General features: G+C 37.7%; 1 non-coding gene across 1 annotated transcript; it reads right to left on the reverse strand.

The window, feature by feature from the left end:
• Window positions 1–7,468: 7,468 nt before the first annotated feature.
• LOC112787900 (small nucleolar RNA R71) lies at window positions 7,469–7,572 on the reverse strand. Its single transcript, XR_003195285.1, has one exon. It is a non-coding gene; the product is annotated as a small nucleolar RNA R71 (small nucleolar RNA).
• Window positions 7,573–27,907: the final 20,335 nt, after the last annotated feature.

The raw sequence follows: 27,907 nt of genomic DNA on the forward strand, positions 1-27,907 counted from the left end.
TCAAATGAGTCATTTTTATCAATTCTTTACCCACTTATTCATATTATTTGCATAGTTTTACATTTGCCTTCCTAATTAAGTGCTTTGATTGAAAACATGCTTCTTTGGCCTTAAGTTCCCTATGTTTAAATCCTCTCTTATTACCATTAGATGCTTTGATATGTGTGTTAAGTAATTTCAGAGATTACAGGACAGGAATGGCTCAGAGGATGGAAAGGAAGCATGCAAAAGTGAAAGGAATACAAGAAGTTGGAGAAATTGCTAAGCTGTCGAGTCTGACCTCTTCGCACTCAAACAGCTATAACTTTAGCTAAAGAGGTCCAAACGATGCGGTTCTAGATGCGTTGGAAAGCTAACGTCCGGGGCTTCGATTTGATATATAATATGCCATGGTTTCTCTGACGATAGGTGAGGCGAATGCGTGCTCCACGCGAACGCGTCACAGTTCCGAAAATCAGCGTGGCAGTTTTCTTCTCCAGCGATTTTTGGGCTGTTTTCGACCCAGTTTTCGGCTCAGAAAACACAGATTAGAGGCTATAAAGTGGGAAAATCCATTCATTCATAATAATTAGCTCATAATTCATAATTTTAGTTTTAGATGTAGTTTTTAGAGAGAGAGGCTCTCTCCTCTCTCTTAGGATTTAGTTTTAGGATTTAGGATTATTTCTTCTTCATCACAGGTTCAATGTTCCTCTTATTTATTTTCTACTTTTATTTATACTTTTAATTATTATTTATCTTTTCAATTTGGCTTATGCTACATTCATGTTATGATTTTCTTAATTAATATTATTTGAGGTATTTCAGATTTAAGATTGCTTTGCTTTATTTATATTAATGCTTTTAATTTAATTTAGATATTTTCTCCCTTTTGGCTTCGGTTAAGTTATTGGTAACACTTGAGCTGTCAAATAAAGCAGTGGTTGAAATTGGGAGTTGCTCCAATAACTCTAGTCTTTCCATAGGAATTGACTAGGACCTGAGGATTAAGCTAATTAATCCACTTGATTTACCTTCATAGTTAGAGGTTAACAAAGTGGGAATTAAAATCCAATTTTCATCAAAATTGATAAAGATAGGACTTCCAGTTCTAATACCTTGCCAAGAGTTTATTTTATTATTACTATTTTATTTATCTTATCATTTAACATACTTCTTCTTTACTTTCAAAACCCCCAATTTACAAGACTCATAACCAATAATAAGAACATACTTCCCTACAATTCCTTGAGAAGACGACCCGAGGTTTAAATACTCGGTTATCAATTTTAAAGGGGTTTGTTACTTGTGACAACCAAAACTTTTGTAAGAAAGGTTGATTGCTTGGTTTAGTAACTATACTCGCAACGAGAATTTACTATAACTTCTAAACCATCAATCTTCAGTTCTTCACTTTTCAAGTCCTGGATATGGGCCTTTGGATCTTTGAGTTGAAGCAGTTATCATCTTCAGTGGGCATAGCTTTACTTGCAGAAAAAGTGTGAGTTAGGCATGGACGTTAGTTAGGACGTTAGTGGTGTTAACATTAAGTGAAAATGTGAGTTCGAGAACGTTAGTGACGATCACCTTTTTCACTAACGTTCCTATCCCAAAATGGTCCATTTTAACTTCAACGTTAGTGGCACTAACGTGACCACTAACGTTGCCTCTTGGTCCTTCACAAACGTTATTGGCATTCACCTTTTCCAATAACATTTGCTTGTTGCCCTTCCTCCCTACGTTAGAGTCCACGTTAGTGTAGCTAACGTGACCCTTAACGTGGGCATGCCTCAGCTTCGAGAGCGTTAGTGACACTTACCTTTGTTACTAACGCTCCAAACGCCCCTTTCCCACGTTAGTGCCTCATGTTAATATAATTAACGTGGCCACTAACGTGGTGGTGATTGCCATCTCCTACGTTAGTGACAAAGGTGAGTGTCACTAATGTTGGCTTATCATTTCTTTCTTCCACGTTAATGTAATTAACGTGGCAACTAACGTGGCTAATAATGGCTTGGTCCAACATTAGTGACAAAGGTGAGTGTCACTAACGTTGGCTCTTCCTTGCTCCTCCCACGTTAGAGTTTACTTTAATGTAGTTAACGTGACTCTTAACGTGGCTATTATTAGCCAATTGTACCTTTTGGAACGTTAGTGGTATTCACTTTTACCACTAACGTTGGGGCTTTCTTTTTCCTCCACATTAGCTTCCACGTTAATGTAGTTAACGTGGACACTAACGTGGGCTATGATGGCTCACGAAGGCATTATTAGTGTTCACTTTTCTTATTAACGTTGCAAGCTAGCCTCCATTCCACGTTAATGGTCACGTTAGTTAGACTAACGTGGCATCTTCCTTGCTTCCTTTGTCCTGAAATCAAGCAAGTAAAGTGCATCAAAGCTAGGTTCTAACTCATGAGATCATGCATCATTCATTTTATCATTCAATTCATGCATAATTCTCATAAAATTATGTAAAATTCACAATGTTTGCTTGAATCAAGATGTAAGTGATTATCTGCCCAAAACTTGCTTATTAACTAAGAAAATGCATGAAACTACCCTAAAACAGTAAAGAAAAGGTCAGTGAAACTGGCCAAAATGCCCTAGCATCACCCAGTTCAAGTGGTACCAAAAAAGGGTGGGATGACAGTTATTGTTAATGAGAAGAATGAGCTCATTTCCACAAGGACTGTGATAGGATGGAGGATGTGCATTGACTATAGGAGGCTGAATGATGCCACACGCAAATATCACTTTCCTCTCCCTTTCATTGACCAAATGCTTGAAAGGCTAGCTGGCCATGCATACTACTACTTCCTTGATGGGTATTCTGGCTTCAATCAAATAGGGGTTGATCCCATGGATCAAGAGAAGACATCTTTCACCTGTCCCTTTGGAGTTTTCGCATACAGAAGGATGCCTTTTGGATTGTGTAATGCTCCAGCAACATTTCAAAGATGCATGCTATCAATTTTTTCAGATATGGTAGAAACATTTATTGAAGTTTTATGGATGATTTCTCTATTTTTGGTGACACTTTCAGTACTTGCTTGCAACATCTTACCCTTGTCTTGAAACGGTGCCAAGAAACCAATTTGGTTTTAAATTGGGAGAAATGCCATTTTATGGTATCTAAAGGATTGTTCTTGGTCACAAAGTTTCAAGAAAAGGGATAGAAGTTGACAAGGCAAAAGTAGAAATCATAGAGAAACTCCCTCCACCTACTCATGTGAAAGCGGTTAGAAGTTTCTTAGGACATGCTGGATTCTATAGAAGATTTATCAAGGATTTTTCAAAAATAGCCAAACCATTAAGCAACTTGTTGATGGTTGATAATCCTTTTGTTTTTGATGAAAGTTGCCAGCATGTCTGGTGCACGAAATCATGATTGTTCATTCCCCATCAACGGCGCCAAAAACTTAGCACGCACGTTTACAATCTTAAATTCTTTTTCACAATTTTGATACAACTAACCAGCAAGTGCACTGGGTCGTCCAAGTAATAAACCTTACGTGAGTAAGGGTCGATCCCACGGAGATTGTCGGCTTGAAGCAAGCTATGGTCACCTTGTAAATCTCAGTCAGATGGATTCAAATGGTTATGGAGTTTTGATAATTAAAATATAATTAAAATATAAAATAGGATAGAAATACTTATGTAATTCATTGGTGAGAATTTCAGATAAGCGTATGGAGTTGCTTTTGTTCCTTCTGAACCTCTGCTTTCCTACTACTTTTATCCAATCATTCATACTCCTTTCCATGGCAAGCTGTATGTTGGGCAATACCATTGTCAATGGCTACTGATGAGCGGATAATTTATATGCTTTTTGGTATTGTTTTTACATAGTTTTTAGTATAATTTAGTTAGTTTTTAGTATATTTTTATTAGTTTTTAAATAAAAATCACATTTCTGGACTTTACTATGAGTTTATGTGTTTTTCTATGATTTCAGGTAATTTCTGGCTGAAATTGAGGGACTTGAGCAAAAATCAGATTCAGAGGTTGAAGAAGGACTGCAGATGCTGTTGGATTCTGACCTCCCTACACTCAAAGTGGATTTTCTGGAGCTACAAAACTCCAAATGGCACGCTCTCAATTGCGTTAGAAAGTAGACATCCAAGGCTTTCCAGAAATATATAATAGTCCATACTTTGACCGAGTTTAGATGACGCAAACTGGCGTTCAACGCCAGTTCCATGTTGCATTCTGGAGTTAAACGCCAGAAACAGGTTGCAAAGTGGAGTTAAACGCCAGAAACAGGTTACAAACTGGTGTTAAACTCCAAGAGAAGCCTCTACACGTGTAAAGCTCAATGCTCAGCCCAAGCACACACCAAGTGGGCCCTAAAAGTGGATTTCTACGTCATTTACTCATTTCTGTAAACCCTAGTAACTAGTTTAAGTATAAATAGGACTTTTTACAATTGTATTTACATCTTCGGATCATTTTAGTCTTGGTTACTCTGGTTCCCCTCTGGGGCCGAAACCAATGAACTCCATTATCACTTATGTATTTTCAACGGTAGAGTTTCTACACACCATAGATTAAGGTGTGGAGCTCTACTGTTCCTCATGAATTAATACAAAGTACTATCGTTTTTCTATTCAATTCAAGCTTATTCCGATTCTAAGATATTCATTCGCACTTCAATATGAATGTGATGATCGTGAGAGTCATCATCATTCCCAACCTATGAACGCGTGCCTGACAACCACTTCTGTTCCACCTTAGATTGAATGAATATCTCTGGGATTCCTTAATCAGAGTCTTCGTGGTATAAGTTAGAGTCCATGGATGGCCATTCTTGAGATCCGGAAAGTCTAAACCTTGTCTGTGGTATTCCGAGTAGGATCTGGGATGGGATGGCTGCGATGAGCTTCAAACTCGCGAGTGCTGGGCATAGTGACAGATGCAAAAGAATCAATGGATCCTATTCCAGTATGATCGAGAACCGACAGATGATTAGCCATGCAGTGACAGCGCATTGGACCATTTTCACTGAGAGGACAGGATGTAGCCATTGAAAACGGTGATGCCTAACATACAGCTTGCCATAGAAAGGAGTAAGAATGATTGGATGAAGACAATAGGAAAGCAGAGGTTCTGGAGGAACAAAAGCATCTCTATACGCTTATCTGAAATTCTCACCATCAATTACATAAGTATCTCTATCCTATTATATATTTTAATTATATTTTAATTATCAAAACTCTATAATCAATTGAATCCGCCTGACTGAGATTTACAAGGTGACCATAGCTTGCTTCAAGCCGACAATCTCCGTGGGATCGACCCTTACTCACGTAAGGTTTATTACTTGGACGACCCAGTGCACTTGCTGGTTAGTTATGCAAAGTTGTGACAAAGAACTAAGATTATGAACGTGCGTATCAAGTTTTTGGCACCGTTACCAAGGAAGGAACCGTCACGATTTCTGCGTACCAAGTTTTTGGCGCCGTTGCCGGGGATTGTTCGAGTTTGGACAACTGACGGTTCATCTTGTCGTTCAGATTAGGTAATTTTATTTGAATTTTAAGCTTTTTATTTCTTATTTTCTAAAAAAAAAAATTTACAAATCATAAAAACCAAAAATATTGTGTTTCTTGTTTGAGTCTAGTGTCAATTTTTAAGTTTAGTGTCAATTACATTCTTTTATTTTTCTTAAAAATTTTTCGAAAATTCATGCATGATGTTCTTCATGATCTTCAAGTTGTTCTTGATAAGTCTTCTTATTTGATCTTTAAAATTTCTTATTTTGTGTCTTTTCTTGTTTTTCATATGCATTCTTGAATTCTTAGTATCTAAATATTAAAAATTTCTAAGTTTGGTGTCTTGCATGTTTTCTTTAATTAAATTTTTTTTTCAAAAATACATACTTGATGTTCATCATGATCTTCAAAGTGTTCTTGGTGTTCATCTTTACACTCATAGTGTTCTTGCATGCATCATGTGTTTTGATCCAAAATTTTCATGTTTTAAGTCTCTTTATTGTTTTTCTCTTTTATCATTAAAAATTCAAAAATAAAAAAAATATCTTTCCCTTTTTCTTATCATCAAATTCGAAAATTTGAGTTGACTTTTTCAAAAATTTTTAAAATCTAGTTGTTTCTTATGAGTCAAATCAAATTTTCAGTTTAAAAATTCTATCTTCTTCAAATTTTTTTCAAAAATCAAATCTTTTTCATTTTTCCTTTATAAATTTCGAAACTTTCAAAATTATTTTCAAAATCTTTTTCTTATTTTTATTTCATATTTTCGAAATTAATGCTAACAATTAATGTGATTGATTCAAAATTTTTAAGTTTGTTACTTGCCTAGTAAGAAGGGTTCAATCTTTAAACTCTAGAATCATATCTTTTTAGTTTCTTGTTAGTCAGTAATCAACTTTGATTTCAAAAGTCAAATCTTTTCAAATTTCTTTTTCAAATCTTTTTCAAATTAAGTTTCAATCATATCTTTTTCAAAATCAATTTCAAAATCTTTTCTAACTTCTTATCTCTACAAAATTTGATTTTCAAATCTTTTTCAATTAACCACTTAACTTTTTGTTGGATTCTTATCATTTTCAAAACTACCTAACTAATTCTCTCTCTCTAATTTTCAAAAATCATCTTCCCCTTTTTCAAATATTTCTTTTTAATTAACTATTTGTTTTAAATTTTAATTTGATTGAATTTTATTTTCCTTTTTAAATTTTCGAATTTTATTTTAATTTCAATTTAAAAACAAAAATATTTTTATTTTAATTTTCGAATTCTCCCATCTCTCACCTCATTCTATTTATATATTTATTTACTAACACTCCTCTTCATCTAAGAATTCGAACCTACTCCTCACCCTTGTGTTTGGATTCTCCATCTTCTATTCATATCTTCTTCTACTCACATAAAGGAATCTCTATCCTGTGACATAGAGGATTCCATATTTTCTTTTCCATTTTCTTCTTTTTCATATTACCAGGAGCAAGGATAAAAACATTCTTGTTGAAGCTAATCCGGAAACTGAAAGGACTCTGAAGAGGAAGCTAAGAGAAGCTAAAACACAACACTCTGAAGAGGACTTTATAGAAATTTTCCAAAAAGAAGGAGACATGGCCGAAAATAATAACAATGCAAGGAAGATGCTTGGTGACTTTACTGCACCAAATTCCAATTTACATGGAAGAAGCATCTCAATCCCTGCCATTGGAGCAAACAATTTTGAGCTGAAACCTCAATTAGTTTCTCTGATGCAACAGAACTGCAAGTTTTATGGACTTCCATCAGAAGATCCTTTTCAGTTTTTAACTGAATTCTTGCAGATCTGTGATACTGTTAAGACCAATGGGGTTGATCCCGAGGTCTACAAGCTTATGCTTTTCCCGTTTGCTGTAAGAGACAGAGCTAGAATATGGTTGGACTCTCAACCTAAAGACAGCCTGAACTCTTGGGATAAGCTGGTCACGGCTTTTTTAGCCAAGTTCTTTCCTCCTCAAAAGCTTAGTAAGTTTAGAGTGGATGTTCAAACCTTCAAACAGAAAGAAGGTGAATCCCTCTATGAAGCTTGGGAGAGATACAAGGAACTGACCAAAAAGTGTCCTTCTGACATGCTTTCAGAATGGACCATCCTGGATATATTCTATGATGGTCTGTCTGAGTTATCAAAGATGTCATTGGACCATTCTACAGGTGGATCCATTCACCTAAAGAAAATGCCTGCAGAAGCTCAGGAACTCATTGACATGGTTGCTAATAATCAGTTCATGTACACTTCTGAGAGGAATCCTGTGAGTAATGGGACGCCTATGAGGAAGGGAGTTCTTGAAATTGATGCTCTGAATGCCATATTGGCTCAGAACAAAATATTGACTCAGCAAGTCAATATGATTTCTCAGAGTCTGAATGGATTGAAGGAATCATCCAACAGTACTATAGAGGTATCTTCTAAAGAAGAAGCTTATGATCCTGAGAACCATGCAATAGCAGAGGTGAATTACATGGGTGAACCCTATGGAAACACCTATAATCCCTCATGGAGAAATCATCCAAATTTCTCATGGAAGGATCAACAAAAGCCTCAACAAGGATTTAATAATGGTGAAAGAAACAGGTTTAGCAATAGCAAGCCTTTTCCATCATCCACTCAGCAACAGACAGAGAATTTTGAGCAAAATCCATCTAGCTTAGCAAATATAGTCTCTGATCTATCTAAGGCCACTTTAAGTTTCATGAATGAAACAAGGTCCTCCATTAGAAATTTGGAGGCACAAGTGGGCCAGCTGAGTAAAAGAGTCACTGAAACTCCTCCTAGTACTCTCCCAAGCAATACAGAAGAAAATCCAAAGAGAGAGTGCAAGGCCATTGATTTAACCATCATGGCCGAACCTACAAGGGAGGAGGAGGACGTGAATCCTAGTAAGAAAGACCTCCTGGGACGTCTAGTGACTAATAAAGTGTATCCCTTTGAGGAACCAAAGGAATCTGTGGCTCATCTAGAGACCATAGAGATTCCATTGAACCTCCTTCTGCCCTTCATGAGCTCTGATGAGTATTCTTCCTCTGAAGAGGATGAAGACATTACTGAAGAGCAAGTTGCTAAATACCTTGGTGCAATCATGAAGCTGAATGCCAAATTATTTGGTAATGAGACTTGGGAAGATGAACCTCCCTTGCTCACCAATGAACTGAATGCATTGGATAGGTAGAAATTACCCTAAAAAGAAATAGGATCCTGGCAAACTCTTAATACCCTGTACCATAGGCACCATGACCTTTGAGAAGGCTCTGTGTGACTTGGGGTCAGGAATAAACTTAATGCCACTCTCTGTAATGGAGAAACTTGGGATCTTTGAGGTGCAAGCTGCCAGAATCTCATTAGAGATGGCAGATAACTCAAGAAAACAGGCTTATGAACAAGTAGAGGAGATGTTAGTAAAGGTTGAAGGCCTTTACATCCCTACTGATTTCATAATCCTAGACACTGGGAAGGATGAGGATGAATCCATCATCCTTGGAAGACCCTTCCTAGCCATAGCAAGAGCTGTGATTGATGTGGACTGAGGAGAATTGGTCCTTCAACTGAATGAGGACAACCTTGTGTTTAAGACTCAAGGATCTCCGTCTGTAACCATGGAGAGGAAGCATGAAAAGCTTCTCTCACTGCAGAGTCAACCAAAGCCCAACAGTCAAACTCTAAGTTTGGTGTTGGGAGGCCACAACCAAACTCTAAGTTTGGTGTTGAACCCCCACATTCAAACTCTAAGTTTAGTGTTGGGAGGTTCCGACCTTGCTCTGATTATCTGTGAGGCTCCATGAGAGCTCACTGTCAAGCTATTGACATTAAAGAAGCACTTGTTGGAAGGCAACCCAATGTTATTTAATCATATCTATTTTATTTTCTTTTTGTTATTTCGTGTTTTATTAGGTTGATGATCATGTGAAGTCACAAAAACTACTAAAAAATCAAAAACAGAATGAAAAACAGCACTGAAAATAGCACACCCTGGAGGAGAGCAGTCTGGTGTTTAAACGCAAAAAACAAGCATCTGTCTGGCGTTTAACACTAGAAACAAGCACCAAGCTAGCGTTTAACGCCAGAAACAAGCATCTGCCTGGCGTTAAATGCCAGAAACATGCTACATTTGGGCGTTTAACGCCAGAAATAAGCAGCAGTCTGGCGTTAAACGCCAGGATTGCATAGCAAGGGCGTTTTACACACCTAATTGGAGCAGGGATGCTAAGTCCTTGACCCCACTTGATCTGTGGACCCCACAGGATCCCCACATCTTCTTCTCTCTTCTTCACACCTTTTCATAACTCTCTTCCCCAAATAGCCTTCACCAATCACCTCAATCACTCTTTCCCATCACCTCTTCACTACTCACATCCATACTCTCTTCCCCATAAACCCCACCTACCTCCAAAATTCAAACTCTTTTCCCTCCCAAACCCAACCCTAATTGCCTAATCCTAACCCTCCCCACACTCCTATATAAACCCCTCATTCCTTCCTCATTTTCACACAACACAACCCTCTCTTCTTCCTCTTGGCCGAATACACCTTCTCCCTCCATCTCCTCTATTCTTCTTCTTTTTCTACTACTTTCTTTCTTCTTTTGCTCGGGGACGAGCAAACATTTTAAGTTTGGTATGGTAAAAGCATAGCTTTTTGTTTTTCCATAACCATTAATGGCACCTAAGGCCAGAGAAACCTCTAGAAAGAGGAAAGGGAAAGCAATTGCTTCCACCTCTGAGTCATGGGAGATGGAGAGATTCATCTCAAAGGTCCATCAAGACCACTTCTATGAAGTTGTGGCCAAGAAGAAAGTGATCCCTGAGGTTCCTTTCAAGCTCAAAAAGAATGAGTATCCGGAGATCGGACTTGAGATCCAAAGAAGAGGTTGGGAAGCTCTCACCAACCCCATTCAACAAGTCGGGATCTTAATGGTTCAAGAGTTCTATGCAAACGCATGGATCACTAGGAACCATGATCAAAGTGTGAACCCGAATCCAAAGCATTGGCTCACCATGGTTCGGGGGAAATACTTAGATTTCAGTCCGAAAAATGTAAGGCTGGCGTTCAACTTGCCAATGTTGGAAGAAAACGCACGCCCTACACTAGAAGGGTCAAATTTGATCAAAGGTTGGACCAAGTCCTTATAGACATATGTGAGGAAGGAGCTCAATGGAAAATTGACTCATGAGGCAAGCTGGTTCAATTAAGAAGGCATGACCTCAAACCAGTGGCGAGGGGATGGCTAGAGTTCATTCAATGCTCAATCATTCCTACTAGCAACTGGTCTGAAGTTACTATAGACCGGGACATCATGATCCTTAGTATCATGATTGGAGAGGAGGTGGAAGTTCATGAGATTATACCTCAAGAACTTTACAAGGTGGCTGACAAGTCCTCCACTTGGGCAAGGTTAGCCTTTCCTCACCTCATATGCCACCTCTGTAATTCGGCTAGAATTGACATAGAGGGAGACATCCTCATTGAAGAGGACAAGCCCATCACTAAGAAAAGGATGGAGCAAATAAGAGATCATGGACCTCAACAAGAGAATGAGGAAATTCCCCACCATAAAATCCCTGAGATACCTCAAGGGATGCACTTTCCTCTACAAAACTATTGGGAGCAAATCAACACCTCCCTAGGAGAATTAAGTTCCAACATGGGACAACTAAGGGTGGAACACCAAGAGCACTCCATCATCCTTCATGAGTTTAGAGAAGATCAAAGAGCTATGAGGGATGAGCAACAAAAGGCAAGGAAGAGACTTAGAGGAGCTCAAAAGCACCATTGGTTCTTCAAGAAGAGGAAGACGCCACTCTCACTAAGGTGGACTCATTCCTTAATCTCCTTGTCTATTTATTTTACTATTTTTCGTTCACTATGCTTTATGTTTGTGTCTTCATTACATGATCATTAGTGTTGAAGTGTCTATGTCTTAAAGCTATGAATGTCCTATGAATCCATCACCTTTCTTAAATGAAAAAAATGTTTTAATTACAAAGAACAAGAAGTACATGGTTTCGAATTCATCCTTGAAACTAGTTTAATTATTTTGATGTGGTGACAATACTTTTTGTTTTCTGAATGAATTCTTGAACAATGCATATGTCTTTTGATATTGTGGTTTATGAATGTTAAATATGTTGGCTCTTGAAAGAATGATGAAAAGGAGAAATGTTATTTGATAATCTGAAAAATCATAAAAATGATTCTTGAAGCAAGAAAAAGCAGTGAATACAAAAGCTTACAGAAAAGAAAAAGAAAAAAAATAGTGAAAAAAAAAGAAAAGAGAGAAAGAAAAAGAAAAAGCAAGCAGAAAAAGCCAATAGCCCTTAAAACCAAAAGGCAAGGGTAAATAAAAAGGATCCAAGGCTTTGAGCATCAGTGGATAGGAGGGCCTAAAGGAATAAAATCCTAGCCTAAACGGCTAAACCAAGCTGTCCCTAACCATGTGCTTGTGGCGTGAAGGTGTCAAGTGAAAACTTGAGACTGAGCGGTTAAAGTCAAGGTTCAAAGCAAAAAGAAGAGTGTGCTTAAGAACCTTGGACACATCTAATTGGGGACTTTAGCAAAGCTGAGTCACAATATGAAAAGGTTCACCCAGTTATGTGTCTGTGGCATTTATGTATCCGGTGGTAATACTGGAAAACAAAGTGCTTAGGGCCACGGCCAAGACTCATAAAGTAGTTGTGTTCAAGAATTAACATACTAAACTAGGAGAATCAATAACACTATCTAAACTCTGAGTTCCTATAGATGCCAATCATTCTGAACTTCAATGGATAAAGTGAGATGCCAAAACTATTCAAGAGGCAAAAAGCTACAAGTCCCGCTCATCTGATTGGAGCTAAGTTTTATTGATATTTTGGAATTTATAGTATATTCTCTTCTTTTTATCCTATTTGATTTTTAGTTGCTTGGGGACAAGCGACAATTTAAGTTTGGTGTTGTGATGAGCGGATAATTTATACGCTTTTTGGCATTGTTTTTACATAGTTTTTAGTATAATTTAGTTAGTTTTTAGTATATTTTTATTAGTTTTTAAATAAAAATCACATTTCTGGATTTTACTATGAGTTTTTGTGTTTTTCTGTTATTTCAGGTAATTTCTGGCTAAAATTGAGGGACTTGAGCAAAAATCAGATTCAGAGGTTGAAGAAGGACTGCAGATGCTGTTGGATTCTGACCTCCCTGAACTCAAAGTTGATTTTCTGGAGCTACAGAACTTCAAATGGCGCGTTCTCAATTGCGTTGGAAAGAAGACATCCAGGGCTTTCCAGCAATATATAATAGTCCATACTTTTCCCGAGTTTAGACGATGCAAACTGGCGTTCAACACCAGTTCCATGTTGCATTCTGGAGTTAAACGCCAGAAACAGGTTGCAAAGTGGAGTTAAACGCCAGAAACATGTTACAAACTGGCGTTCAACTCCAAGAGAAGCCTCTACACGTGTAAAGCTCAATGCTCAGCCCAAGCACACACCAGGTGGGCCCCAGAAGTGGATTTCTGCATCATTTACTCATTTCTGTAAACCCTAGTAACTAGTTTAAGTATAACTAGGACTTTTTACTATTGTATTTACATCTTCGGATCATTTTAGTCTTGGTTACTCCGGTTCCCCTCTGGGGCCGAAACCAATGAACTCCATTATCACTTATGTATTTTCAATGGTAGAGTTTCTACACACCATATATTAAGGTGTGGAGCTCTGCTATTCCTCATGAATTAATACAAAGTACTATCATTTTTCTATTCAATTCAAGCTTATTCTGATTCTAAGATATTCATTCGCACTTCAATATGAATTTGATGATCGTGACAGTCATCATCATTCCCAACCTATGAACGCGTGCCTGACAACCACTTCCGTTCCACCTTAGATTGAATGAATATCTCTGGGATTCCTTAATCAGAGTCTTCATGGTATAAGTTAGAATCCATGGACGACCATTCTTGAGATTCGTAAAGTCTAAACCTTGTCTGTGATATTCCGAGTAGGATCTGGGAAGGGATGGCTGCGACGAGCTTCAAACTCACGAGTGCTGGGCGTAGTGACAGACGCAAAAGGATCAATGGATCCTATTCCAGTATGATCGAGAACCGACAAATGATTAGCCATGCAGTGACAAAACATTGGACCATTTTCACTGAGAGGACAGGATGTAGCCATTGACAATGGTGATGCCTAACATACAGCTTGCCATAGAAAGGAGTATGAATGATTGGATGAAGACAATAGGAAAGCAGAGGTTCAAGAGGAACAAAAGCATCTCTATACGCTTATCTAAAATTATCACCAATGAATTACATAAGTATCTCTATCCTATTTTATATTTTAATTATATTTTAATTATCAAAACTCTATAATCAATTGAATCTGCCTGACTGAGATTTACAAGGTGACCATAGCTTGCTTTAAGCCGACAATCTCCGTGGGATCGACCCTTACTCACGTAAGGTTTATTACTTGGACGATCCAGTGCACTTGCTAGTTAGTTGTGCGAAGTTGTGACAAAGAACTAAGATTATGAACGTGCGTATCAAGTTTTTGGCGCCGTTACCAAGGAAAGAACCGTCACGATTTTTGTGCACCAGCTACATCCCGTCCTCTCAGTGAAAAAGGTCCAAATGCGATGTCACCGCACGGCTAATCAGCTGTTGGTTCTCGATCGTATAGGAATAGGATTTACTATCCTTTTGAGTCTGTCACTACTCCCTACAGTTGCGAGTTTTAAGCTCGTCAAAGTCATCCCTTCCTAGATCCTACTCGGAATACCACAGACAAGGTTTAGATTTTCTGAATCTCAGGAATGGCCTTCAATAATTCTAGCTTATATCACGAAGACTCCGATATTTCGTAATGGAGGCTAAGAGATACGCATTCAAGCTTGTTTTCATGTAGAACAGAAGTGGTTGTCAGGCACGCGTTCATAGGTGAGAATGGTGATGAGTGTCACATAATCATCACATTCATCATGTTCTTGAGTGTGAATGAATATCTTAGAATAAGAATAAGCCTGAATTGAATAGAAAAACAATAGTACTTTGCATTAATTCATGAGGAAAAGCAGAGCTCCACACCTTAATCTATGGTGTGTAGAAACTCCACCGTTAAAAATACATAAGAACAAGGTCTAGGCATGGCCAAATGGCCAGCCTCCCCAAACGTGATCTCTGAAAATAAAATATCCAAAAGATGATAATACAATAGTAAAAAGTCCAATTTATACTAAACTAGTTACTAGGGTTTACAGAGATAAGTAAATGATGTAGAAATCCACTTCCGGGCCCACTTGGTGTGTGCTAGGGCTGAGCATTGAAGCTTTCACGTGTAGAGGTCTTCCTTGGAGTTAAACGCCAGTTTGTAACATGTTTCTGGCGTTTAACTCTGCTTTGCAACTTGTTTCTGGCGTTTAACGCCAGAATAGGGCAGAAAGCTGGCGTTAAACGCCAGTTTGCATCATCTAAACTCGGGCAAAGTATGGACTATTATATATTGCTGGAAAGCCCTAGATTTCTACTTTCCAACGCAATTGAGAGTGCACCAATTGGCTTTTTGTAGCTCCAAAAAATCCACTTTGAGTGAAGGGAGGTCAGAATCCAACAGCATCTGCAGTCCTTCTTCAGCCTCTGAATCAGATTTTTGCTCAAGTCCCTCAATTTCAGCCAGAAATTACCTGGAATCATAGAAAAACACACAAACTCATAGTAAAGTCCAGAAATGTGATTTTTATTTAAAAACTAATAAAAATATATTAAAAACTAACTAAATCATTCTAAAAACTATATAAAAACAATGCCAAAAGCGTATAAATGATCCACTCATCACAACACCAAGCTTAAATTATTGCTTGTCCCCAAGCAACTGAAAATCAAATAGGATAAAAAGAAGAGAATATACTATAAACTCCAAAATATCAATGAAACTTAGCTCCAATTAAATGAGCGGGACTAGTAGCTTTTTGCCTCTGAACAGTTTTGGCATCTCACTTTATCCCTTGAAGTTCAGAATGATTGGCATCTATAGGAACTCAGAATTCAGATAGTGTTATTAATTCTCCTAGTTCAGTATGTTGATTCTTGAACACAGCTACTTTATGAGTCTTGGCCGTGGCCCTAAGCACTTTGTTTTCCAGTATTACCACCAGATACATAAATGCCACAGACACATAACTGGGTGAACCTTTTCAGATTGTGACTCAGCTTTGCTAGAGTCCCCAATTAGAGGTGTCCAGGGTTCTTAAGCACACTCTTTTTTTTTTTTTGCTTTGGACCTCGACTTTAACCGCTCAGTCTCAAGCTTTTGACTTGACACCTTCATGCCACAAGCACATGGTTAGGGACAGCTTGGTTTAGCCGCTTAGGTCAGGATTTTATTCCTTTTGGGCCCTCCTATCCACTGATGCTCAAAGCCTTGGATCCTTTTTATTACCCTTGCCTTTTGGTTTTAAGGGCTATTGGCTTTTTCTGCTTGCTTTTTCTTTTTTTTCTTTCTCTCTTTCTTTTTTTTTCTTTTATTTTCGCAAGCCTTGTTATTCACTACTTTTTCTTGCTTCAAGAATCAATTATATGATTTTTCAGATTATCAAATAACATTTCTCCTTTTTGATTATTCTTCAAGAGCCAACAATTTTAAACTAATTCAAAAGACATATGCACTGTTCAAGCATTCATTCAGAAAACAAAAAGTATTGTCACCACATCAAAAATAATTAAACTAATTTCAAGGATGAATTTGAAATTCATGTACTTCTTGTTCTTTGTAATTAAAACATTTTTCATTTAATAAAGGTGATGGATTCATAGGACATTCAAAGCTTTAAGACATAGACACTTAGACACCAGTGATCATGTAATATAGACATAAACATAAATAAACATAGAGCATATCAAACGAAAAATAGAAAAATAAGAACAAGGAGATTAAGGAACGGGTCCACCTTAGTGAGGGTGGTGTGTTCTTCCTCTTGAAGAACCAATGGTGTTCTTGAGCTCCTCTATGTCTCTTCCTTGTCTTTGTTGCTTCTCCCTCACAGCTCTTTGATCTTCTTTAATCTCATGGAGAATGATAGAGTGCTCTTGGTGTTCCATCCTTAGTTGTCCAATGTTGAAACTTAATTCTCCTAGGGAGGTGTTGATTTGCTCCCAATAGTTCTATGGTGGAAAGTGCATCCCTTGAGGTATCTAAGGAATTTCATGGTGAGGAAAGGCTAACCTTGCCAAAGTGGAGGACTTGTCAGCCACTTTGTAGAGTTCTTGAGGTATAATCTCAAGAACTTCCACTTCCTCCCCAATCATGATACTATGGATCATGATGGCCCGATCCATAGTTACTTCGGATCAGTTGCTAGTAGGAATGATAGAACGTTGGATGAACTCCAACCATCCTCTAGCTATAGACTTAAGGTCCGGTCTTCTCAATTGAACCGGTTTGCCTCTTGAGTCAACTTTCCATTGAGCTCCTTCCACACATATGTCCATAAGGACTTGGTCCAACCTTTGATCAAAGTTGACCCTTCTAGTGTAGGGGCGTGCGTTTTCTTGCATCATTGGCAAGTTGAACGCCAACCTTACATTTTCTGGACTGAAATCTAAGCATTTCCCCTGAACCATTGTAAGCCAATTCTTTGGGTTTGGGTTCATACTTTGATCATGGTTCCTAGTGATCCATGTGTTTGCATAGAACTCTTGAACCATTAAGATTTCGACTTGTTGAATAGGATTGGAGAGTACTTCCCATCCTCTTCTTCTAATCTCTTGTCGGATCTCCGGATATTCGCTCCTTCTGAGCCTAAAAGGAACCTCAGGGATTACATTTTTCTTGGCCACAACTTCATAGAAGTGGTCTTGATGGACCTTTGAGATGAATTTTTCCATCTCCCAAGACTCAGAGGTGGAAGCAATTGCCTTTCCTTTCCTCTTTCTTGAGGTTTCTCTGGCCTTAGGTGCCATTAATGGTTATGGAAAAATGAAAAGCAATGCTTTTACCACACCAAACTTAAAAGGTTTGCTCGTCCTCGAGTAAAAGAAGAAAGAAAGTAGTAGAAGAAGAAGAAAATAGAGGAGATAGAGGGAGAAGGTGTATTTGGCCAAGGGGGAGAAGTGGTGGATGTAGTGTGTGAAAATGGAGTAGTGTTGAGGGGTTTATATAGGGGTGGGAGGAAGGGTAGCTTTCGGCCATTAGCGTTGGGTTTGGGAGGGAAAAGAATTTGAATTTGGAGGTAGGTGGGGTTTATGGGGAAGAGGTATGGAGGTGATTGGTGAAGGGTATTTGGGAAAGTGTGTTATGAAAAGGTGTGAAGCGGAGAGAAGAAGAGGTGGGGTAGGTGGGGATCCTATGGGGTCCACAGATCCAGAGGAGTCAAGGACTTAGCATCCCTGCTCTATTTAGGCGTGCAAAACACCCTTAGAATGCATGTCTGGCGTTAAACGCCAGCTTGCTGCTTGTTTCTGGCGTTTAACGCTAGCTTTTCTCCCATTCTTGGCGTTAAATGCCAATTCCATGCTCTGTTCTGGCGTTAAACGCCAGTCTGGTACTTGTTTCTGGCGTTTAATGCCAGCTTGATGCTTCTTTCTGGCGTTAAACGCCAGTTTGATGCTTCTTACTGGCGTTTAAACGCCAGTAAGCTCTTCCTCCAGGGTGAGTTATTTTTAATGCTATTTTTCATTCTGTTTTTGATTTTTCAGTAGTTTTTGTGACTTCACATGATCCTCAACATAAAGAAAACATAAAATATCAATGGAAAATAAATAGATATAATTAAATAACATTGGGTTGCCTCCCAACAACGGCTTCTTTAATGTCAATAGCTTGACAGTGAGCTCTCATGGAGCTTCACAGATAATCAGAGCAAGGTTGGGGCCTCTTAACACCAAACTTAGAGTTTGGTTGTGGCCTCTCAATACCAAACTTAGAGTTTGAATGTGGGGGTTTTGTTTGACTCTGTATTGAGAGAAGCTTCTCATGCTTCCTTTCCATGGTTATAGAAGGAGAACCTTGAGTCTTAAATACAAGGTAGTCCTCATTCAACTGAAGGACCAACTCTCCTCTATCAAAATCAATCACAGCTTTTGCTGTGGCTAGGAAGGGTCTGCCAAGGATGATGGATTCATCCTCATCCTTCCCAGTGTCTAGGATTATGAAATCAGCAGGGATGTAAAGGCCTTCAACCTTCACTAGCACGTCCTCTACTAGTCCATAAGCCTTTTTCATTGATTTGTCTGCCATCTCTAATGAGATTCTTGCAGCTTCTACCTCAAAGATTCCCAGTTTCTCCATTACAGAGAGTGGCATGAGGTTTATCCCTGACCCAAGATCACATAGAGCCTTCTCAAAGGTCATGGTAGCTATGGTACAAGGTATGAAGAACTTTTCGGGATCCGGTTTCTTCTGAGGTAAAGTTTGCCTCATTAATGTACTCAGTTCATTGGTGAACAAGGGGGGTTTATCCTCCCAAGTCTCATCACCAAATAAACCAGCATTCAACTTCATGATTTCTCCTAGATACTTAGCAACTTGCTCTTCAGTGACATCTTCAACCTCTTCAGAGGAAGAATATTCATCAGAGCTCATGAATGGCAGAAGAAAGTTCAATGGAATCTCTATGGTCTCTGTATGGACCTCAGATTCCTTTGGTTCCTCAAAGGGAAACTCATTTTTGTCCAAAGGACGTCTCATGAGGTCTTCCTCACTGGGATTCACATCCTCCTCCTCCTCTGGGCATTCGGGCACACCAAGTAAGGTTATGGCCTTGCACTCTCTCTTGGGATTTTCTTCTGTATTGCTTGGGAGAGTACTGGGAGGAGTTTCAGTAATCTTCTTACTCAGCTGACCCACCTGTGCCGCCAAATTTCTAATGGAGGACCTTGTTTCATTCATGAAACTTAGTGTGGTCTTGGATAGATCAGAGACTATGGTTGCCAGGCCAGAATGGCTTTGTTCAGAATTCTCTATCTGTTGCTGAGAAGATGATGGAAAAGGCTTGCTATTGCTAAACCTATTTCTTCCACCATTATTATTGAAGCCTTGTTGAGGCTTCTGTTGGTCCTTCCATGAGAAATTTGGATGATTTCTCCATGAAGGATTATAGGTGTTTCCATAGTGTCCTTCCATGTAATTTACCTCTGCCATTGCAGGGTTCTCAGGATTATAAGCTTCTTCATCGGAAGATGCTTCTTTAGTACTGTTTGATGCAGCTTGCAATCCATTCAGACTCTGAGAAATCATATTGACTTGCTGAGTCAATATTTTGTTCTAAGCCAATATGGCATTCAGAGTATCAATTTTAAGAACTTCCTTCTTCTGAGGCGTCCCATTGTTCACAGGATTCCTCTCAGAGGTGTACATGAACTGGTTATTTGCAACCATTTCAATGAGTTCCTAAGCTTCTGTAGGGGTTTTCATGTGAAGAGATCCTCCTGCAGAATGGTCCAATGACATTTTTGACAACTCAGACAGACCATCGTAGAATATACTTATGATGCTCCATTCTAGAAGCATGTCAGTAGGTCACCTTTTGATCAGTTGCTTATATCTTTCGCAAGCTTCATAGAGGGATTCTCCTTCCTTCTGTCTGAAGGTTTGGATTTCCACTCTAAGCTTGCTCATCTTTTGAGGAGGAAAGAATTTGGCCAAGAAAGCACTGACTAGCTTATCCCAAGTGTTCAGGCTATCCTTAGGTTGTGAATCCAACCATGTTCTAGCTCTGTCTCTTACAGCAAAAGGGAAAAGCATAAGCCTGTAGACCTCGGGATCAACTCCATTGGTCTTGACAGTGTCACAGATTTGCAAGAATTCAGCTAAAAACTAATGAGGATCTTCCATTGGAAGTCCATGAAACTTGCAATTCTGCTGCATTAGAGAAACTAATTGAGGTTTAAGCTCAAAATTGTTTGCTCCAATCGCAGGAAGTGAGATGCTTCTTCCATAGAAGTTAGAAGATGGTGCAATAAAGTCACCAAGCATCTTCCTTGCATATCCACCATTGTTATTATTTTCGGCCATGTCTCCTTCTTTTTCGAAAATTTCTGTCAGGTTTTCTCCAGAGAGTTGTGCTTTAGCTTCCCTTAGCTTCCTCTTCAGAGTCCTTTCAGGTTCAGGATTAGCTTCAACAAGAATGTTCTTATCCTTGTTCCTGCTCATATGAAAAAAAAGAGAACAGAAAAGAAAATGTGGAATCCTCTATGTCACAGTATAGAGATTCCTTATGTGAGCATAAGAGGAGAAGAATAGAAGGAGGAGAAGAGAAAAACTCGAACACAGAGAAGAAGAGAGGGTTCGAATTTTGAGTGGAAGAGGAGTGTTAGTAAATAATAAATAAATAGAAAGAGATGAGAGGGGGAAGAATTCGAAAATTAAATAAAATGAAATAATTTTTTTTTTTGTTTTTATCTTGACTATTAATTAGAATTCGAAATTTAAGAAGGAAAATAAAATTAAATTAAAATTTAAAACAATTAGTTAATGAAAAGAAATTTTTTTTGAAAAAGAGGTTAGTGATTTTCGAAAATAAGAGAAAGAAAAGTAGTTAGGTGGTTTTGAAAAAGATATGATTGAAATAGTAAAATTTTTAAAATCAAACAAAAAGTTAAGTGGTTAATTGAAAAAAATTTGAAAATCAAATTTGGAAGGGTGAGAAGTTAGAAAAGATTTTGAAATTGATTTTGAAAAAGATATGATTGAAATTGAAAAAAGATATGATTGAAATTTAATTTGAAAAAGATTTAAAAAGGAAATTAAAAAGATTTGATTTTTGAAAATTAAAGTTGATTACTTGACTAACAAGAAACTAAAAGATAGGATTTTAAAGTTTAAAGATTGAACCTTTCTTAATAGGCAAGTAACAACTTGAGATTTTTGAATCAAAATATTAAAAGTTAGCAATGAATTCGAAAATATGAAACAAAAATAAGAAAAAGATTTTTGAAAATCATTTTGAAATTTTCGAAAATATTAAGAAGAAAATTGAAAAAGATTTGATTTTTGAAAAAGTTTTGAAAAGATAGGATTTTTAAATTGAAAATTTTGACTTGGCTAAAAAGAAAGAACTAAATTTTTAAAAAGTTTTGAAAAAGTCAACTCAAATTTTCAAAAATTTATGAGAGAATAAGTGAAAGATATTTTTTTTATTTTTGAATTTTTAATGAGGAGAGAGAAAAACAACAAAAAGACTCAAAACATGAAAATTATAAATCAAAACACACAATGCATGCAAGAACACTTTGAATGTCACGATGAACACCAAGAACACTTTGAATGTCAAGATGAACACCAAGAACTTATTTTTGAAAATTTTTAAGAAAAGGAAAAACATGCAAGACACCAAACTTAGAAATTTCAAACTTTAGACACTAACAAATTGAAAATGCATATGAAAAACAAGAAAAGGCACAAAACATAGAAATGCGAAAATCAAACTAAGAAGATCATCAAGAACAACTTAAAGATCATTAAGAACACCATGCATGAGTTTTCAAAAATTAAGAAAAAATTACAAACATGCAATGGACACCAAACTTAAAACTTGACACTAGACTCAAGCAAGAAACATCAAATTTTGGTTTTTATGATTTTATTAAATTTTTTTTTTGGATTTTTCGAAAATTAATTGGAAAAAGAAAAATAAGGATTTCAAAATTTCTAATGAGAATTCCAGGAATCATGCAATGTTAGGCTAAAATTCCAGTCCAGGAATTAGACATGGCTTACTAGCCAGCCAAGCTTTCACTGAAAGTGAAAGCTTTGGTCCAAAACACTAGACATGGCCAATGGCCAGCCAAGCTTTAGCATACAAATCAGGCATACAACAGCTGATCAAATGGGAGTCCACGGACTCTTGTGATGATACGTTGAAATCTCGGTCCAAAGGATTAGACATGGCTACACAGCCAGCCAGACTTCAACAGATCATCGTGAAACTCTAGAATTCATTCTTAAAAATTCTGAAGCAATAGAATAATTTATTTTTATTATTTTTTTTTTGAAAATGTTTCGAAAATAAAAAGAATAAAAACAAAAACTTAAAATTAAATAAAATTACCTAATCTGAGCAACAAGATGAACCGTCAGTTGTCCAAACTCGAACAATCCCTGGCAACGGTGCCAAAAACTTGGTGCATGAAATCGTGATTGTTCATTCCCCATCAACGGCGCCAAAAACTTAGCACGCATGTTTACAATCTTAAATTCTTTTTCACAATTTCGATACAACTAACCAGCAAGTGCACTGGGTCGTCCAAGTAATAAACCTTACGTGAGTAAGGGTCGATCCCACGGAGATTGTCGGCTTGAAGCAAGCTATGGTCACCTTGTAAATCTCAGTCAGGCGGATTCAAATGGTTATGGAGATTTGATAATTAAAATATAATTAAAACATAAAATATGATAGAAATACTTGTGTAATTCATTGGTGAGAAGTTTAGATAAGCGTATGGAGTTGCTTTTGTTCCTTCTGAACCTCTGCTTTCCTACTGCTTTCATCCAATCATTCATACTCCTTTCCATGGAAAGCTGTATGTTGGGCATCACCGTTGTCAATGGCTACATCCTGTCCTCTCAGTGAAAATGGTCCAAATGCGCTGTCACCGCATGGCTAATTAGCTGTTGGTTCTCGATCGTGTAGGAATAGGATTTACTATCCTTTTGCATCTATCACTATGCCCTACAGTCGCGAGTTTGAAGCTCGTCACAGTCATCCCTTCCCAGATCCTACTCGGAATACCACAGACAAGGTTTAGACTTTTCAAATCTCAGGAATGGCCGCCAATAATTCTAGCTTATACCACGAAGACTCCAATCTTTCGAAATGGACGCTAAGAGATACGCATTCAAGCTTGTTTTCATGTAGAACGGAAGTGGTTGTCAGGCACGCGTTCATAGGTGAGAATGGTGATGAGTGTCACATAATCATCACATTCGTCATGTTCTTGAGTACAAATGAATATCTTAGAATAATAATAAGCTTGAATTGAATAGAGAAACAATAGTACTTTGCATTAATTCATGAGGAACAGCAGAGCTCCACACCTTAATCTATGGTGTGTAGAAACTCTACCGTTGAAAATACATAAGAACAAGGTTTAGGCATGGCCGAATGGCCAGCCTTCCCAAACACGATCTCTGAACATAAAATATCCAAAAGAAGATAATACCATAGTAAAAAGTCCTATTTATACTAAACTAGTTACTAGGGTTTATAGAGATAAGTAAATGATGTAGAAATCCACTTCCGGGCCCACTTGGTGTGTGCTTGGGCTGAGCATTGAACTTTTCACGTGTAGAGGTCTTCCTTGGAGTTAAACGCCAGTTTGAAACTTGTTTCTGGCATTTAACTCTGCTTTGCAACTTGTTTCTGGCGTTTAACGTCAGAATAGGGCAGAAAGCTAGCGTTAAAGGCCAGGTTGCATCATCTAAACTCGGGCAAAGTATGGACTATTATATATTGCTGGAAAGCCCTAGATGTCTACTTTCCAACGCAATTGAGAGCGCGCCAATTGGGATTCTGTAGCTTCAAAAAAAACCTACTTCGAGTGCAGGGAGGTCAGAATCCAACAGCATCTGTAGTCCTTCTTCAGCCTCTGAATCAGATTTTTGCTCAAGTCCCTCAATTTTAGCCAGAAATTACCTGAAATCATAGAAAAACACACAAACTCATAGTAAAGTCCAGAAATGTGATTTTTATTTAAAAACTAATAAAAATATATTAAAAACTAACTAAATCATACTAAAAACTATGTAAAAATAATGCCAAAAAGCGTATAAATTATCCGCTCATCAATGCCTTTGACACTTTAAAAACCAAACTCACTACTGCACCAATCATCACACCCCCAGATTGGGGATCATCCTTTGAACTTATGTGTGATGCTAGTGACATTGCAATTGGTGTTGTGTTGGGACAAAGGAAGGGGAACTTGCATCATGTCATCTACTATGCAAGCAAAGTATTGAATGAAGCTCAAAAAAATTACACTACAATAGAGAAGGAGTTATTGGCTATGGTCTATGCATTTGATAAATTTAGATCATACTTGATTGGGTCCAAAATTGTAGTTTATACTGACCATGCTGCCCTTAAATATTTGATGTCAAAATAGGATGCTAAACCAAGACTTATCAGATGGATATTGCTTCTACAAGAGTTTGACATTGAAATAAAGGACAGGAAAGGAAGTGAGAACCAAGTTGTTGATCATCTATCAAGATTGCCACAAGAAACCAACCAAGATAGACCACAATAAGTAAATGAGAATTTCCCTGATGAGCACCTTTTCCAAATTCAGCAAGCACCTTGGTTTGCTGACATAGCAAACTACAAAGTGGGAAGAAAGACACCTCAAGAATTTTCCAAACAACAAGTGAAAAAGTTACTCAATGAAGCAAGGAAGTTATTATGGGACGAACCTTTTTTATTCAAGAGATGCTCTGATGGAATGATTAGGAGATGTGTCCCTGAAAACGAAATGAAAGATATATTGTGGTATTGTCATGGTTCAGCATATGGTGGACACTTTGGACCAGAGAGGACAGCTGCTAAAATACTGCAGAGTGGATTTTATTGGCCAACCATCTTCAAGGATGCCAAAGAGTTTGTTCACCAGTGTAATGAATGCCAATGAGCTGGAGGATTGACAAAAAGGAATGAGATGCCTCAAAATTTCATTCTTGAAGTGGAGCTATTTAATCTGTGGGGCATAGATTTCATGGAGCCCTTCCCTCCTTCCTACTGCTTCAAGTACATTTTAGTAGCCGTGGAGTATGTCTCAAAGTGGGTGGAAGCAATAGCCACAACCACATGTGATGCACAAATTGTTCTTCAATTCCTAAAGAAGCACATCTTCACTAGATATGGAGTACCTAAGGGACTTATCAGTAATGGTGGTGGTCATTTTTGTAACAAGCAGATGGAGAAACTCCTTCACAAATATGGAGTGATTCATAAAGTAGCCACACCATACCACCCTCAGACCAATAGCCAGGCTGAGCTTGCAAATAGGGAATTGAAGAGGATTCTAGAGAAGACTATGGGAGCAACCAGGAAAGATTGGGCCAGAAAATTAAAAGATTCACTTTGGGCATACAGGACAGCATTCAAAACTCCTATTGGGAAGTCCCCTTTTCAGCTGTTATATGGAAAATCTTGTCACCTCCCTGTAGAGCTTGAACATAAAACTTTTTGGGCCACTAAACTTCTCAACCTTGATTCTCAAGCATCAGGGGAGAAAAGACTGCTACAACTAAATGAGTTGGATGAGTTTAGGCTAGAAGCTTATGAAAGTGCTAAGATATACAAGGAAAAAGCAAAGAGGTGGCATGACAAGAAGATCTCAAAGAAGGAGTTCAAACCAGGACATCAAGTACTCCTATATAACTCCAGGCTCAAAATATTCCCTGGCAAGCTCAAATCCAAGTGGACTGGCCCTTACTTGGTGACAAAGGTTCTCCCTTATGGAAGCCTTGAATTATTAGATGAAGCAACAAAAAGCCAGTTCACAACAAATGGACACAGAGCAAAGCCTTACTTAGGAGGTCAAGGGACAAAGAAAAGGAGGTTCAAAACTTGAATTGATCGAAGAATGAGGGATGTCAAGCTAGTGACAATAAAGAAGCGCTTGTTGGGAGGCAACCCAACCTGAGGTAGTTTTCTTTTCATAAGCCATTTCAATAAAAAAGTTAATTAGTTTTACCTATATTGCAAGGAGCTAAGTTTGGTGTTGCACACCAAAATAATTTAAGGGAGAATGAAGGATTCTAAGTTTGGTGTTCCACCAAAAATCTCATCTTAAAACACACTCTCACCTTCTGCATAATGCTAGCTCCAAGCAATCATATAAACCATTTAGCCAATCTGCTGTTTTCTAGTCTTTGGTTCTATTACCTTTGGCAAAGACAAAAGGATTTCACATATGGTTAACTTGATACATAAGAAACATTGGCAAGGAACTAAGTTTGGTGTTCACACACCAAAGTAAGTTCAAAATGCCCACAAATAAGTCATGTTAGCTAACCATTCGTTTAAGGGCTTGAAAAATAAGCAACTTGTGAGGATTATGCAGGAAAACATTCAATCTGTGGAGGGAATCTGTATCATTGTCCAAAGGAAATGCAACAAGGAGAAATAATGATGACAGAAAAAGAGCTGAGAAGACATTCCCAACAGGTTGTATTGATACTTAATCCTTGCTGCTTTGAAGTACTTTAATTTGAAAATTCCTATATGTCTTGTTGAAGTGTTCAATTAAATGCAAGTGAAAATGTTTGCTGAGAAATACTTGGATCTGCATTATGTTTGTCATCCATCATTATCTTGAATTTTGTTTTGTTTCCCTGTTGCTTGAATAAAAAAGAAATGTTTGATTTAGAAAAGTTAATGTTCAATGTTGCAGAAGTTAGGATGAAAGTTAGTGGTGGTATTTGTTTGATTCAATTCTTAGCTCATAAAACAAAAAGATGCATAATGACATGTTCCTTAAAGTGTGAACTAGTTTTCTACTATAAAATCTGCTATAAATGACAGTCCCTTGAGAATGGATCAAAACAAAAAGAGAAAGAAAGAAAAAAAGCCAAGAATTGGCAAAGAAACAAATAATAAGGCTAGACACCAATAGCTTGGACCCTAGGACATATGCCTGTGGTGTTTATGTACTAGGATATGCTTGGACAAGTAGGTTCTGAGGAGTATTTTGAAACTTGGCCACTTAGATCAACTGATTTGGGATTGCCAGCCAAAAGTCCACTATCAAGAGCAATTTAGCTACAAAACATTTAGTGATCCAAAGAGATACTGGGCATCAATGATCCTAGGAAGAATATATGAGCCATGTGTCTTTGGTGAAAAAATGTTGAGCAAAACAAAGCCAAAGGCTGCTACAACATTTGCCACCAAGCCTTCAATGAGTAATAAGCTCTCTAAGCAAAAAAATCAAGAAGGAAAAGCTAGTAAGGGATCAAGCAAAAGTGAGGCATGGTAGCAGCAACCTTAGTGAACCTTTGAGGAAACAATTCCTATATGTCAGCAAGGAATAAATGAGCTATCATTGTCTGCATAAAACTCCATGAACCAAGTTCAACTATCTGCTAAATTAGGATATGCATACTTCTCTATTTCATTTCATTTTCTCTTATGTTTAGTGCTTGCTTGGGGACAAGTAAGGTTTAAGTTTGGTGTTGTGATGACAAGTCATCTTATGCTAGCTTTTCAAGCATTTTTCACTTGATTCATTAGGTTTTATGCACTTTCTTGCATTGTAAGTAAGTTATTTGGAGTGGATTTGCATGAATTGGTTAAATCAATCAACGACACAAAATCATGAGGTTTAAGCTAGAATTAATTGAATTTTGAATGAACTTTAAACCTTGTGAATTTGGTGATACTTTGATTGGATGTTTTGATTACTTGTAGGTGAAGAAAAGAAAAAAATAAGAAAAGC

This window comes from Arachis hypogaea, chromosome 20, assembly GCF_003086295.3.
Source record: "Arachis hypogaea cultivar Tifrunner chromosome 20, arahy.Tifrunner.gnm2.J5K5, whole genome shotgun sequence".
Taxonomy (NCBI): Eukaryota; Viridiplantae; Streptophyta; class Magnoliopsida; order Fabales; family Fabaceae; genus Arachis; species Arachis hypogaea.